Source organism: Saccopteryx leptura, chromosome 4 (genome assembly GCF_036850995.1).
Source record: "Saccopteryx leptura isolate mSacLep1 chromosome 4, mSacLep1_pri_phased_curated, whole genome shotgun sequence".
Classification (NCBI taxonomy): Eukaryota; Metazoa; Chordata; class Mammalia; order Chiroptera; family Emballonuridae; genus Saccopteryx; species Saccopteryx leptura.
In genome coordinates, this window is record NC_089506.1 from 165889196 (window position 1) to 165904063 (window position 14868).

The 14868-nt window shown below is 39.2% G+C and overlaps 1 non-coding gene and 1 pseudogene across 1 annotated transcript; both read left to right on the top strand.

The window, feature by feature from the left end:
* Positions 1–4660: 4660 nt before the first annotated feature.
* Positions 4661–4766, top strand: LOC136404630 (U6 spliceosomal RNA). The gene has a single exon (XR_010751351.1). It is a non-coding gene; the product is annotated as a U6 spliceosomal RNA (small nuclear RNA).
* Positions 4767–10383: 5617 nt separating this feature from the next.
* On the top strand, positions 10384–11133 carry LOC136404274 (synaptonemal complex protein 3-like; annotated as a pseudogene).
* Positions 11134–14868: the final 3735 nt, after the last annotated feature.

The following is a 14868-nucleotide window of genomic DNA, read 5'->3' on the forward strand; positions in this document are numbered from 1 at the left end:
CAGTGCTGACAAGCATGTATAGGTTCGCCATCATGAGCCTGGACTGTTCTTCCTTCAGCTCTTCTCATGATTGATGCATCCTCAACTTCCAGGTCTCAACCCAAACATCGCCTCAGCACATGTGCTCCCTAGTTACTCTTCACACCACCCTGTTCATTTCCTTCACATCAGCTACCACAGTCTGCATTTGTACTGTTTCAGTATTATCACTTCCATCAAAATTAACCCCTATGTTGTTTACTTGGGAATCACCAGCACCTATAAATCGCTTATCAGCTGCATTTTAAAGGCAGATTATCCAGGGTGGGCTTGATGTAATCAAGTGAGCTCTTTAAAAGAAGGTTAAGAAGTCAGATTCAAAGTAGCAGATGCTTTGTGGTTGGCCTTGAATGTTGTAGAGAGCTATGTGGCGAGGAATGGTAGGTGGCTGCTAGTCCCTGGCTATTGGCCAGTAATAGGCTAACCTTCAGTCCTACAGAATCTGAATTCTGCCAACAAATACCTAAGCTTGGAAGATAACCCCAAACTACAAAAGAAAGCACTGCCCCACTGACACCTTGATTTCAGCCTTGTGAGACCTAAGCAGAGAATCCAAATGAGCCTATACCAGGACTTCTAATACAGAGAAATAATTAATGGATGTTGTTTCAAATCACTACATTTTTAATAAGTTGAGGGAATAGAAAATGTATTCAACCACCAAGCACAGTCCTGTGGAAACCAGGAGTTGTAGTTTAACAGAAGAAAGCAAAACAATTATCTATAATTCTCCAAAGATTAATTCAAGCTCATGAAAAGGAACAGTTAACCAAAGGTTAATACAGAGAATTTATAGTTCTCTCACTTTTATATAAACTAATGGGATAATTGAGGCCAAGGTGTTTACTTTTTTTTTTTTGCTTAAGACTCATATATATCAATATATATTTTTTTTTACTTAAATGAAATGAATAAAACACAAAGATTTTATCATTTCTATTCCCTTAATTCTGTACCCAGCTGTATCCTCTAGTGGCTGATATTCTCTCATTTTTAACTGGTAAAGCAGGGCCGTTTGGAAAAAGAATTGTTACATGTATCTTCATAACCAACTTCATATTTTTCCTCCTTAGTTTAATAACAATTGAGTTTCTTATATAATTCTAAAATAGTTTCATTCTGATTCACAATAAACAAACTAAGGCCAGATAATTAAAATTACTTTTAGTGACTCCAATGGCTAGCTGCAGGTACACATACTGGCAAATTTGTAGTATCGCTATAATAACTAAATGTTGGTGCTCCAAGTTTGTTTGCTCTACTCCCAACTATAGTACCAGTAGCAGGTTGCCACTTCTTAAAATCAGGTTTTATCTCTCATTCTAGAAATAAAACAATTATAACCAGGATCCATAAACTAGATGAATTTGAAGAACCTTACGTTACATATGTAATCCCTCCTAGGACAAATTGAGGACAGAAGGGAGGCAGAATGGTGGTGACACAGGGGTCACCACTCCTCTGATCTTGTGTCTGAAATAGTTGGCTTTATTGATACCTGGATGATGAGACTCTCTTCTATTGCTTCCTTACACCAAGAGATCAGACATTTTTCTTTGTCACTACTCAGCATGTATTATCCTCCTTGGGTATAGAAAGGGATAATAAATTATTTGTTAAGTTATTTTCTTCTCTAGCCTGACCCGTGGTGGCACAGTGGGTAAAGCACAGAGCTGGAATGCTGAGGACACTGGTTCGAAACCCCAGGCTTGCTTAGTCAAAGCGCATAGGATAAGCAACTACTACAAGTTGACGCTTCCCTCTCCTCCCCCACCTCTCTCTCTCTCTCTCTCTCCTGTCTCTAAAATCAATAAATCTTTAATTTTTTTTTTTTTTTTTTTTTTGGTGACAGAGAGAGGGACAGATTGGGACAAACAGGAAGGGAGAGAGATAAGAAGCATCAATTCTTCATTGCAGCCCCTTAGTTGTTCATTGATTGCTTTCTCTATGTGACCCGGGGGCTACAGCAGACCAAGTGACCCCTTGCTCAAGCCAGCGACCTTGGGCTCAAGCTAGTGAGACTTGCTCAAACCAGATGAGCCCACACTCAAGCTGGCAACCTTGGAGTTTCAAACCTGGGTCCTCCACATCCCAATTCGACACTCTATCCATTGCACAACCACCTAGTCAGGCAGAAAAAAATATTTTTTTTTTCATTTTTCTGAAGCTGGAAACGGAGAGACAATCAGACAGACTCCCGCATGCGCCCGACCAGGATCCACCCGGCACGCCCACCATGGGGCAACGCTCTGCCCATCCTGGGCGTCGCCATGTTGCGACCAGAGCCACTCTAGCGCCTGAGGCAGAGGCCACAGAGCCATCCCCAGCGCCCGGGCCATATTTGCTCCAATGGAGCCTCGGCTGCGGGAGGGGAAGAGAGAGACAGAGAGGAAAGCGCGGCGGAGGGGTGGAGAAGCAAATGGGTGCTTCTCCTGTGTGCCTTGGCCGGGAATCGAACCCGGGTCCTCCGCACGCTAGGCCGACGCTCTACCGCTGAGCCAACCAGCCAGGGCCAGAAAAAAATATTTTTTAAAAGTTCTTTTCCTTTCTAAAAATACAAAGTTAGAGTCATACCTTATTATGAAAGCAATGGAAGAAATTCTCTTTAATCTCATAAATTATAATACATAAAATCCCTCAACTTTCTGGAAGGACACTTTATCATTTTATCACCTGTGTTATTTTGAGTATCTTTGGGTTTCAATTTTTTCTTGCTTTTTAATTATACATTACTGTTTGTAAATAATTTTTAATTTAGTTTGATGTTTGTTCAGTTATGCCTACAGCATGCAGTGATACAAATGCAGCCCTATTTGTGATTCGTTATTTCCCACTAACTACGTTAAGACAAAGGTACAAGGATTAAGTTGTATTGTCTAAAACCCAGTTGTTAAAGTAAACATAAACATGATCTCTCCTAATTTGGTAGTCTAACAACACTTGTTAAGAGTCACCTCTCCCACCCGCACTTGAAAAATGGGAATAAGTAATACAGTATATGAGTGTTAAGATCTTTTGCCCCCCCTCCAGGAGAATTGATTCAAAAAGCTTGAGAACCACTGTTACAGAAACCATGCTGTCCTTTGTGAGTTCTTTTCCTGTCACTGCTGCTTTATAGATTCATTCATTTCAAGCTTATTTTGGAAGTGTGTGTGTGTGTCTTGGGCTTCTTCCCAATTCCTATTGTTTTGCCTATGATTTTCCCTGACAAATCAATATAGTATTTCTTCCTATTTTCTTCCACATTTGTAAAAATTGATATCCCTAAATACAAGTGAATCAGGTCTAATTTGAATATTTATTTTGGCCCTGGCTGGTTGGCTTAGTGGTAGAGCATCAGCCCCGTGTGTCAATGTCCCAGATTCAATTCCTGGTCAAGGCATACAGGGAAAGCACCCATCTGTTTCTCCACCCCTCTCCCTCTCGCTTCTCTCTCTCTCACACACACTCTCTCCCCCTCCTGCAGCCATGGCTCAATTGGAGTGAGTTGGCCCCGGGCACTGAGAATGGTTCCATGGCCGCTGCCTCAGGCACTAAGAAGAGCTTGGTTGCTGAGCAATGGAGCAATGCCCCAAATAAGGAGAACATCACCCCTTAGTGGACTTGCCAGGTCGACCCTAATCAGGGCACATGCAGCAGTCTGTCTCTTCCTCCCTTCCTCTCACTGAATAAAAAATACAAAAAAAGTGAAATAAAAGAATATTTATTAAACTACAAATTGAAGGTGTCCACTGCTGACTTGTCACCAGGTAACACAACTGCAGACCATGATAGGTGCCATTTTCATGTGATGAAGGTCTAGAAGAATTTCTTAAATTAATTTCTTAAATTAATATTGTTTTCCACATCAACCATGAAAAGGTAAATAATATTCTCTGCATCACCAATATTCTGCACAGTCCTATAAATATTGCATCACCAATATTCTACACAGTCTCTGCATCACCTATTCTACATACACACACACACACACACACACACACACACACACACACTTTTTTTAACAAAGAAGAAAATTTACTTTGGAAGTCTTAAGAGAACTAAAGTGTGTTAGAATCATCACTAAAAAGATATGTGGAACACACAGTCCTTGAAAAGTGACAAGAATCTATAAAAAGCTGCAAGAAAATTTATCATTTCAAAAGGAACTTTAATTCTAAGGGAAATTAACTCTAAAACCTACTTTAAATTGTATTGCTTAGTTCATACGGTTTCATACACTCTCATTACCAACCAGCTTCCCCTCACCCTGAAACGTCTCATTTCTATCTGTGCCTTTCCATTTCCAGGCTACACCTCAGTGGTATTGAGATATGCTTCATGATTTCTTATAAATGTAGTTTTGGAGAATAGTCTATGAAGAAAGTTAATAATCCTTTTCAGGCATATTATAGGGAATATTTGATAAAATCATGTTGGAAAATGATTACTTTGAAGGGTGAGTTATGGGGAAATAATAGTTTCTAAAATAAAACATGAGTATGGAATACTTTATCTGGGAGGCACTTATTAATGTGTATGGGGGTATGGGTGTGTTAAAGAGAGTAAGAATGAGAGACAGCACTAAAGATTCTCCTTGTATATGCTGCCTTTGAAAATAATTTTCAAGAAACACCAAACGGTACTCGCTTTGGCAGCACATATATTAAAATTGAACTAATGCAGAGAAGATGAGCATGGCCCCTGCACAAGGATGACACCAAATTCACGAAGCAGTCCATATGTTTTGGAACAGACTGACTGCTGTCAGAGAGAAGTAGGGGAGGATCTGGGTGAAAGAACGTGAGGGGATTAGCCAAAACACATATAGTATATAAAACCTAATGGGGATGGAAAGACTTTGCTTGGGGTAATGAGCACACAATGTGGTGTACAGATGGTGCTTTATTGTGTTGTACACTTGAAACCTGTATAGTTTTGTGAACCAATGTTATCTCAATATTTAATTAATTAAAAACAAAAAAACAAAAAACACCCTGGCCAGATATATAACTCGGTTGATTAGAGCATTGTCCCAAAGCTCAGAGGTTGACAGTTTGATCCCTGGTCAGGGTACATACAGGAATAGCTCCATGTTCCTGTCTTTCTCTCTCTTCTGTCTTGCTGAAATCAATAAAATAAAAGAAAGAAACAACAATAGCTTATTGTCTTCCTAACTAGCTTATTCTCTTCCTTTGGTAGAGAAACTTTAATTCACACAAGTAAAAGAATTCAAGATTGGGAAAATCTCTAGCAGACTTCTTACTAGACTGAGGCAGGCAGCAGGGCTTACCTTATGATCTCAGCCAAAAAGAGAGAACGCTTGAAAGGAGGGAACAAACAAACAAAAAACAAGAGAAAAATGACTTTAATATTTTGGGGGTAGGGTCTTTCTAATGGCACTCAGTCCAGAAACTGTTACTGCCCTCAAAAACATACAGCTAGACGTTAATATTCATTAAAGGAATTCAAATTAAACTCATAAGATACCATTAGAAACTTACCAGAGTGGCTATTTTTTTAAATGACATAGCAAGTGTTGACAAAAATGTGGAAAAAACAGTATTATCATACACTGATCATAGAAATGCAAATTGGTACAACTACTGAAGAAATTAAACACACAGTTACCATGTGCTCCAGCAATCTCAGTCCTGGATGTTTACCAAAGAGAAATAAAAATGTATGTTTGCACAAAAACCTATATGCAAATATTTATAGCAACTTTATTCATAATTGACAAAACCCACACACTGCTCATTTTTCCACCGGTGAATGAATAAATTGTGGTATACCCAATTTATTCATTAAATTCATTAAATCTTGAACACATTATGCTAAGCAAAAGAAGTCAGAGTCAAAATACTACATACTGCCTGATTCCATTTATATGACTTTTCCAAAAAGGCAACACTATAGGGACAGGGAATAGAACAGTGGTTGCCAGGATATAGCAGTGCAGGGAGGGGCTTACTGCAAAAAGGCAGAATGAAACTTTTGAGGATGTTAGAAGTATTCCATATCTCAACTGTGGTAGTGGTTACATGACTAAATGTACTTGTCAAACTCATAGAACTATCCAGTAAAAAGGATAAATTTCACACTGCATAAATTATATCACAATAAACCTGACTTTAGAAGAAAGGGATATAGGACAGTAACTCATAAAGCATCTAACCTAAACTCCTCAAAAATTCAATGTCATGAAAACAAAAGTAGTGTATCTGAATTAGATCTAAAAACAATGAAGAAACAAAAATACCAAGTCAAATGTGTGAACCTAGAGTAGATTCTGGTTTAAAATAATTTTAAAAAATTTAATGGGGTGACATTGATCAATAAGAGTACATAAGTTTCAGGTAAACATTTCTATAGCATTTGAACTGTTGATTGTGTTGTGTACCCATCACCCAAAGTCAAATCATTTTCTGTCACCATAATAAAATAATTTAATTAAACAACTAAAGAGTCTTTGTACAAATGGGGTTATTTGAATATGAACTGAATATTAGATGATATTATACAATTACTGTTAATTTTCTTAGCCATTAGAAGAACCATGATTATATAGAAGCTTGTTTTTTTTTGTTCAGAGATGCATACTAAAATATTTAAGGTGAAATATGGTATTTACAACTTATCAAATGGTACTGTAAAAAAAGACAAGAAGGAGACATAAGAAATGCTGAACATTATTGAAACTAGGAGAAATTCTGCGGGAATGAGCAGCACTCACCAGATAATGTCTTTTAGGGGCAGTAATAATATCCTGATGTAAAATATCAGCTTTATTACGAGTAAAAGAAAAATTATAGGCAAATTTGTATCACATGATTCTAAGTTTTTAAAATATATGAGTAATTATTGTGTATAGATCTATCTTTTGAATCTCTTAAATAATTTAGTGTTATATACATTATATTATTAATAATGAGATTTGTTAATATTTGCACCCGTATTTATTAATAGTGGTACCCACTGGTAAATGAGGTAAGGGAGCAAGGATTGGAAGGACCTAAGTGGAAATTTCATTCAGTACTCTACACTTAATACTTTACATAAAAGTGCTAAAATGCTTTTGGATAATTTCTATTTTTCTTATGGTAGAAGAGTCAAGGTGGAAAGGAATTCCTCTAAAATTGTATCATTTTTGATCCTTAGCCTCATATCTGTACAATGAGACCAAAATTTTTTTCCAGAACACTTTGACTCTTTCCAAAATCAAATCCTCCTTAAATGTCCCTGGCCAGGTAGCTCGGTTGGTCAGAGTATTGTCCCAAAGCTCAGAAATTGCCAGTTTGATCCCCAGTGAGGGCACATACAGGAACAGCTCAATGTTCCTATCTCTCTTTCTCTCTCACTGAAATCAATAAAATAAAAATAAATTTTTTAAAAATCTTCCTTAAATGGATGAATATCTACACTGAGGTATTCATAATAGTGCACTACTACATTTGAAGACAATTCCGGAAGTGAATTTTGAGAAACATTCCCAGCAATAACAGCATCATTAGAAAAATATACGTAATCCATGGATTATATAGTCAGTTCCAAATATAACAGAATAATTAAAAATTATTTGTAAATTGTTCCTAATCTTGTAGTGATAAGTTTTGAAAGTAGGACCTTTTCCTCTTCCATTTGAGAAAACTATCGAAAAGTTATGAAGGTTTTATTTATTTATTATTCATTTTAGAGAAGAGAGGGAGAGACAGAGAGAGAGAGGGGAGAGACAGAGAGAGAGAAGGGGAGAGGAGCTGGAAGCATCAACTCCCATATGTGCCTTGACCAGGCAAGCCCAGGGTTTCGAACCGGCAACCTTAGCATTTCCAGGTCGACGCTTTATCCACTGCGCCACCACAGGTCAGGCTGTTATGAAGGTTTTTAATTAATCTATATAAGTTGCTTGAAATGCAAAATATATTTTCCCCACAGCAACATTGTTAAAAATATTAGTAAGACATGAAGATCATATTAGAAAAGTTGATTCAACTCAAATGTGACTGAGTTGTAGTACTAACAGTAGGTCTTAAGAAAAATTTGTAGTGGGACAGAATGAATGAATAGATGAATCAATAGGAAGGACCAGAATTAGATCAAGAACTCTGGGAGGAAGGAACTAGTTTTCCTTACTCATATTTGTATCCCTAACACTCTGTCACATAGTTGATAATCAGTAAATGTTAAACCAATAATGCAAGAATTATCCTCAGTTTTGGGAGATATGGAACCAAACTTTTATAATAATTTGTGTTTGTCTTAACCCATTGTTAAAGGATACTTTTTAAGAGAAAAAATTAACCCAGCTGGTTGGCTCGGTGACCGGCCTGGTGTGTGGAAGTCCTAGGTTTGATTCCTGGCCATGGCACACAGGAGAAGCCCATCTGCTTCTCCACCCTTGCCCCTTTCCTTTCTCTCTATCTTTCTCTTGCCCTCCTGAAGCCAAAGTTACATCGCAGCCAAGGCTCCATGGGAACAAAGTTGGTCCAGGCACTGAGGATGGTTCCATGGCCTCTGCCTCAGGCGCTAGAATGGCTCTGGTTGCAACGGAGCAATGGCCCAGGTGAGAAAAGCATTGCCCCCTAGGTGGCTTGCATGGTGGACCCCAGTCTGGCGCACACGGGAGTCTGTCTCTCTGTCTCCCCACTTCTCACTTCAGAAAAATACAAAAAAAAAAAAAGAGAGCGAGATAAAATCAAAAACCTTATACAAAAATAAAATAAACGTGTTAACGAATGTTTTAAGTCAATTATTGAGGGAACTAGAGAAATGTAAAAATCTAGTTCAAGGAGATTCCAAAGATAAGACACAAATAGAGGCTACCAGGAGTACTGAAATGAATTTGTTAACAGATTGAAAAATGGTCAAAATTTATGAGGAAACAGTTCAATTGCATTTTCAGCAGCAAAAGTCATTTGTATTACCATAAGTATTCTACAAGTCATACAGTAGTAAGCTGACTCACAAGCAAGGAAAGTTACAAGTAATGTTAAAGAGTGGATTAGACAACACCTAGCATTTCATGTGACACCCAGTAAAATTTTTCTTTTGTCATTTCAAGGTATTTTACAATTTTTCCTGACAATCTTTTCTCCTTGTAATAATAATTTCAAATATTATTATTTTTCATATCAAAGATTTATTTTTTTAGATGAGAGGAGCGGAGATAGTGAGGCAGACTGCCATCTATGTCCTGACCAGAATCCACCTGGCAAACCCACCTGAAGTCTATGCTTAAGTACCGAGCTAATTTAGTGCCTGAGGCTAATGGGCTTGAACCAGCTGAGCTATCCTCAGTGCCCACGGCCACACTTGAACCAGTCAAGCCACTGGTTGTGGGAAGGGAAGTGGGAGAAAAAGTGTAGACTAGGAAGAAGCCCACGGGTGCCTCTTCTGTGTGCCCTGACCAGGAATCAAACCCAGGACCTCTATAGTGCTCTGTCCACTGAGCCACTGGCCAAGGCCTCAAAGATTATTCTTTTTTTTTTTTTTTTTTTTTTTTTTTGTATTTTTCTGAAGCTAGAAACAGGGAGAGACAGACAGACTCCCGCATGCGCCCGACCGGGATCCACCCGGCACGCCCACCAGGGGCGACGCTCTACCCACCAGGGGGTGATGCTCTGCCCCTCTGGGGCATCGCTCTGCCGCGACCAGAGCCACTCTAGCGCCTGGGGCAGAGGCCAAGGAGCCATCCCCAGCGCCCGGGCCATTCTTTGCTCCAAATAGAGCCTTGGCTGCGGGAGGGGAGAGAGAGACAGAGAGGAAGGAGGGGGGGGTGGAGAAGCAAATGGGCGCTTCTCCTATGTGCCCTGGCCGGGAATCGAACCCGGGTCCCCTGCACGCCAGGCCGACGCTCTACCGCTGAGCCAACCAGCCAGGGCCAAAGATTATTCTTAATCACACACAAAAAAGCCTGGTTTAATTAAGTTTGGCCTGATTGTTTACATAGGTGAGGCAAGGGGAGGAGTCCATAAACTACAGCCTGTGGGCCAGTTTTAGCGCTATATCTCTTTTTTATATCTTCTGTGAACTAAGGATAGTTTTTACATTCTTAACATGGTTAAAAAACATCAAAAGATGGGTAATTTTTTTGTGACACAAAATCAAATTTCAATCTTCATAATTAAAGCTTTATTGGAATACAGCTATACTCACTCATTAACATATTGTTTGTGGCTGCCTTATCAGTATAATGGCAGAGTTAAGAAAGTGTCACAGAAAACCTATGGCTCACAAAAAAGCCAGAACCAGTGTGAGGCAAATGAAGTAGTTGCCTCTGGCATGAAATTTAAGGGGGGGGGGGGGGGGGGAACTTCAAACTATTTAATGATAAATGATTGGGGATGCCTCAGAAAACATCTCAATATGGTGTTGGGTGGAAGAAAACATATCAGGAAATCTGGGAAGACATCAATGGAAGATCCATTCCTTAGAGCCTTGACTTTGAGAAAGAAGATACAAAAAATCTGAGTGGTTCAGAGGAGGACATTACTAAATGGGAAGACTCCAGTAATTGATAAGTGACGTTCAGAACGTGCAGGGCAGTTTTGGAGCTGACATTAACAATGCTCTTCTTGCAAAGAGAAAAAGACTAACAATGTATACCAAGGTTTTCCTCAAAACCAGTAACCAGAACATTGAACATATTTGGAAAACCCAACAAGATCAAAGGTAGAAGCTTAACCAAGAATATTCCCAGCAGTTTCTGACTTTGTTTCAGCAGTGGGAGATGGATGTGCAGAAAGCTTGGGAACAAGAAGAAAAACTAGCTAATTTGTTTCAATGGTAACAAAATGTTTTTCAACAATCTAGAGTTGTTCCGAGTCAGAGACGGAAAACAAACGACTATATGAGCAGTTCTGGTGCACAAAATGAACTTAAAAAGAAATGTCTATATTGCAAAACCAAATAATGATGGACACTGTAAGTTAGGATATTAAAAACTGAAAAAGTAAGGATTAATATAAGCATTGAAATATTTTATTTCTTGAACTGTGTATAACACTTATCTTAAAATCAAACAAATGTTTTAATATCTCCTTTCAAGAACAGCAGTAGCAGGCCATGGCAGGAGCAGGAAAGTCTCTTCAATCCGTTATTCTCTTGATTCTTTGAACTAAAGTAATATGTTACAATTATAACATTAGCTAAGAGGCATGTAAGTCTTTAGAGTTTAAAAACTTGTGTTTAAAATATTACATCATGTTAATCATTGTGTTAACACATTGTGGACCAGTAACTTTATTGCTAACTTCCCAGTGGCCAGATCAGTTTTAATTGAACGAGTACAAAAAACATTTTACAGGCCCTGGCCAGTTGGCTCAGTGGTAGAGCATCGGCCTGGTGTGCAGGGGTCCCGGGTTCGATTCCCTGCCAGGGCACACAGGAGAAGCGCCCATCTGCTTCTCCACCCCTCCCACTCTCCTTCCTCTCTGTCTCTCTCTTCCCCTCCTGCAGCCAAGGCTCCATTGGAGCAAAGTTTGCCCGGGCACTGAGGATGGCTCTGTGGCCTCTGTCTCAGGCGCTAGAATGGCTCTGATTGCGGTAGAGCGATGCCCAAGATGGGCAGAGCATCGCCCCCTGGTGGGCATGCCAGGTGGATCCCGGTTGGGCGCATGTGGGAGTCTTACTGCCTCCCCGTTTCCAGCTTCGAAAAAATAAAAACAAAAACAAAAAAAAACATTTTACATAAATGTTAAAGGCATGCTTTAAAATTAAATATCCATTGCATTTTGAAGTTATTTATTAAAAGAAAGTCTTTATATCTTGCTCGACTTTCTGGATTGAGTGCTCAATAAATCCTGAATGAATTGAATAGTCCACAATTAATCAGGTAAAGCACTACTTTCTTTGTCCATTTTATCTTTCTAAGGATACTACATGTTGAAAGATACTGGTCGGCAAGATCAATACCTTGCATATCGTTATTTTACTGCACAATGGAAACTGGCTTCCTTTTTTCCTCCCTAGTATGACAATTTGTCTTTTCTATTTCACAATAGGAAGCATCATGGATAGTTGAAATAATTCGAACTTCTCTTTTATCCTTCCAAATCAATAATAAAACATCACCTTTTCTTTGGAAGGCTATTTCGTCTCATTTAAGCATAGATGCTTCATCTTTAAAACATTTTGGCAAACCTCTATTTGTTCGAATTGTTCTGCAAACTCCTGTTTTATGTAGTAATAAAGTTTCTGCAATTGAAACGCTATTGTAATAGTTACCTTGGTATATGTGATGCCCCAATTCCAGATACGGCGGAAGTAGTGACAGAATAGAGTCATTCAATATTTTCCTTTACCTGTGTAAATTTCTGTATTACAAATATACCCAGTCTTGTTCTCACATACCATTCTTATAGTTAAACCATATTTAGTACTTTTACCTGGGTTGCAAGTTCGAAATAGAAGACGTCCCCTCCAGGGAATGATGCCTTTGTCTAATAATAATTATCACATGGGTTTATATATTGTTTGAAATTTACTAATAAAGTGGTCGAGTACAGATTGAATTTTAAATAGTCTGGATAAAGATTTCATCATGTTTGCATTGTCATTGAAGGGCCAATAAGTCCAGATTTGTTTGAAACAATTTCGACTCACCATCTGAGGAAATACTGGAACAGCTAGAACTGGATTTGTAGACCAATATTCTTTCCAAGTATCCTTTCGAGTATGCTCCATTAATACTAAGTCCTAAAAATTTTTTCATAGCTGTTGGCATAACAATAGACTACTTTATTGCTTTCAAACTTTTGTGCTTTTTCAAATTTTGGTTATAATATATGTTTGATTGATGGCAAAATAGTTCAAACAGATCGTAATCAAAAATCAAGTTGGTGACTTCAATGATGTTCTTAGAATCAGACGGTATAGCTGTAACCCCAGAATTACCTTCAAATTTTTCCAAATTAGGTTGAAAGTTCTTTTTTGACCAATCACTATCCCGGCAACCAAAATGCAAATTACACTCAAAATCACATGTGGAGGCCCTGGCCGGTTGGCTCAGCGGTAGAGCGTCGGCCTGGCGTGCGGGCGACCCAGGTTCGAATTCCCGGCCAGGGCACATAGGAGAAGCGCCCATTTGCTTCTCCACCCCCCCCCCTTCCTTTCTGTCTCTCTCTCTTCCCCTCCTGCAGCCAAGGCTCCATTGGAGCAAAGATGGCCCGGGCGCTGGGGATGGCTCCTTGGCCTCTGCCCCAGGCGCTAGAGTGGCTCTGGTCGTGGCAGAGCGACGCCCCAGAGGGGCAAAGCATCGCCCCCTGGTGGGTAGAGCGTTGCCCCTGGTGGGCGTGCTGGGTGGATCCCGGTCGGGCGCATGCGGGAGTCTATCTGACTGTCTCTCCCCATTTCCAGCTTCAGAAAAATACAAAAAAAAAAAAAAAAAAAAAAAAGAAGAACAAAATCACATGTGGAGTTATTCAAATTTTCAGGTTCGGAATCACTTGAAACTACTATTTTTCACCTTTTTGAAGGAATAATTTTATCACTGCCACTGTCTTGGAATAGCTGATAAATTGTCAGCAAATATATCCAGAATTTTATCATGTTCTTCGTCACTATCCATGGTTACTGAGCACTTTAAAAATATCAAATTGATATAAAAACAGTTCTATTACAAACAACAAGAGACGGATCACTTTAAATTCCTTTTGTAATTTTTAACTTCAGCAAAAGCATTTTCTGTTACAGTGTTTCTCTCTAAATGACAACAATGAAAACCCGAGAATTCTCATGATTGGCCACAGGCCTTAGAACAGAAAACACGAGAATTCTCATGACCCATCTGGAATTTAAGTGCAAGCCTCTTCTTTCTGTCAACCTCCAAATGAAATCTAAACAGTTATGTGAGTAGCAGCAACTTCTAAATTGTATGCATCAAGCTTTTTGCTTTTTAATAGCAATAGTAAATTTTTCTAATACTTGGCAATTAGCAATAAAGATGATTTAATTTCAAAGAAAATAATGAATGAATAATACTTTGAAGCAATATTTTTAAAAAGAAAAATGAAATGCAAAAGAATGAACAAAATGTCAAATTTTTTTTTTCTTCTCCAAGTAAGAGGAGAAGAAACAGAGACAGACTCCCACATGCGCCAAGACTGGGATCCACCCAGTAACCCCCATCTGGGGCCGATACTCTGCATCTGGGGCCATGACTCATAATTGAGCTATTTCTAGCTCCTGAGGTGGAGGCTCCACAGAGTCATTCTCAGAGTCCTGAACCAATACACTCAAACCAATCAAGCCATGGCTGCAGGAGTAAGAAAGACAGAGAGAGAGAGAAGGGGGAGGAGAAGGGTGGAGAAGCAGATGGTTGCTTCTCTTTGTGCCCTGACCAGAAATCGAACTCAGGATATCCAAACACTGGGCCAACACTCCACCACTGAGCCAACCAGACAGGGCTAATGTCAAAATTATAGCAAGACATGCCTGACCTGTGGTGGCACAGTGGATAAAGCGTTGACCTGGAAATACTGAGGTCGTCGGTTCGAAACCCTGGGCTTGCCTGGTCAAGGCACATATGGGAGTTGATGCTTCCAGCTCCTTCCCCCTTCTCTCTCTCCTCTCTCTCCCTCTCTGTCTCTCTTTCTCTCTCTTCTCAAAAAAAAAAAAAAAAAAAAAAAAAAAAAAAAATGAATAAAACTAAGCTTTAAAAAAAAAAATTATAGCAAGACAGAATCGACATTAGTGATTTTTGCTTTTGCTTCAGGCTCCAATATCGCTTGGAATGGCACTGCTACATCTCACTCGCCTTTCCTGGCCCTGTTGAAAGCCTTAAGTATATATTTACTACCGGCTCTTAGAGAAAAGCTTATGAGCAGCAGTGTTAACCAGCTGCCTTGAGTT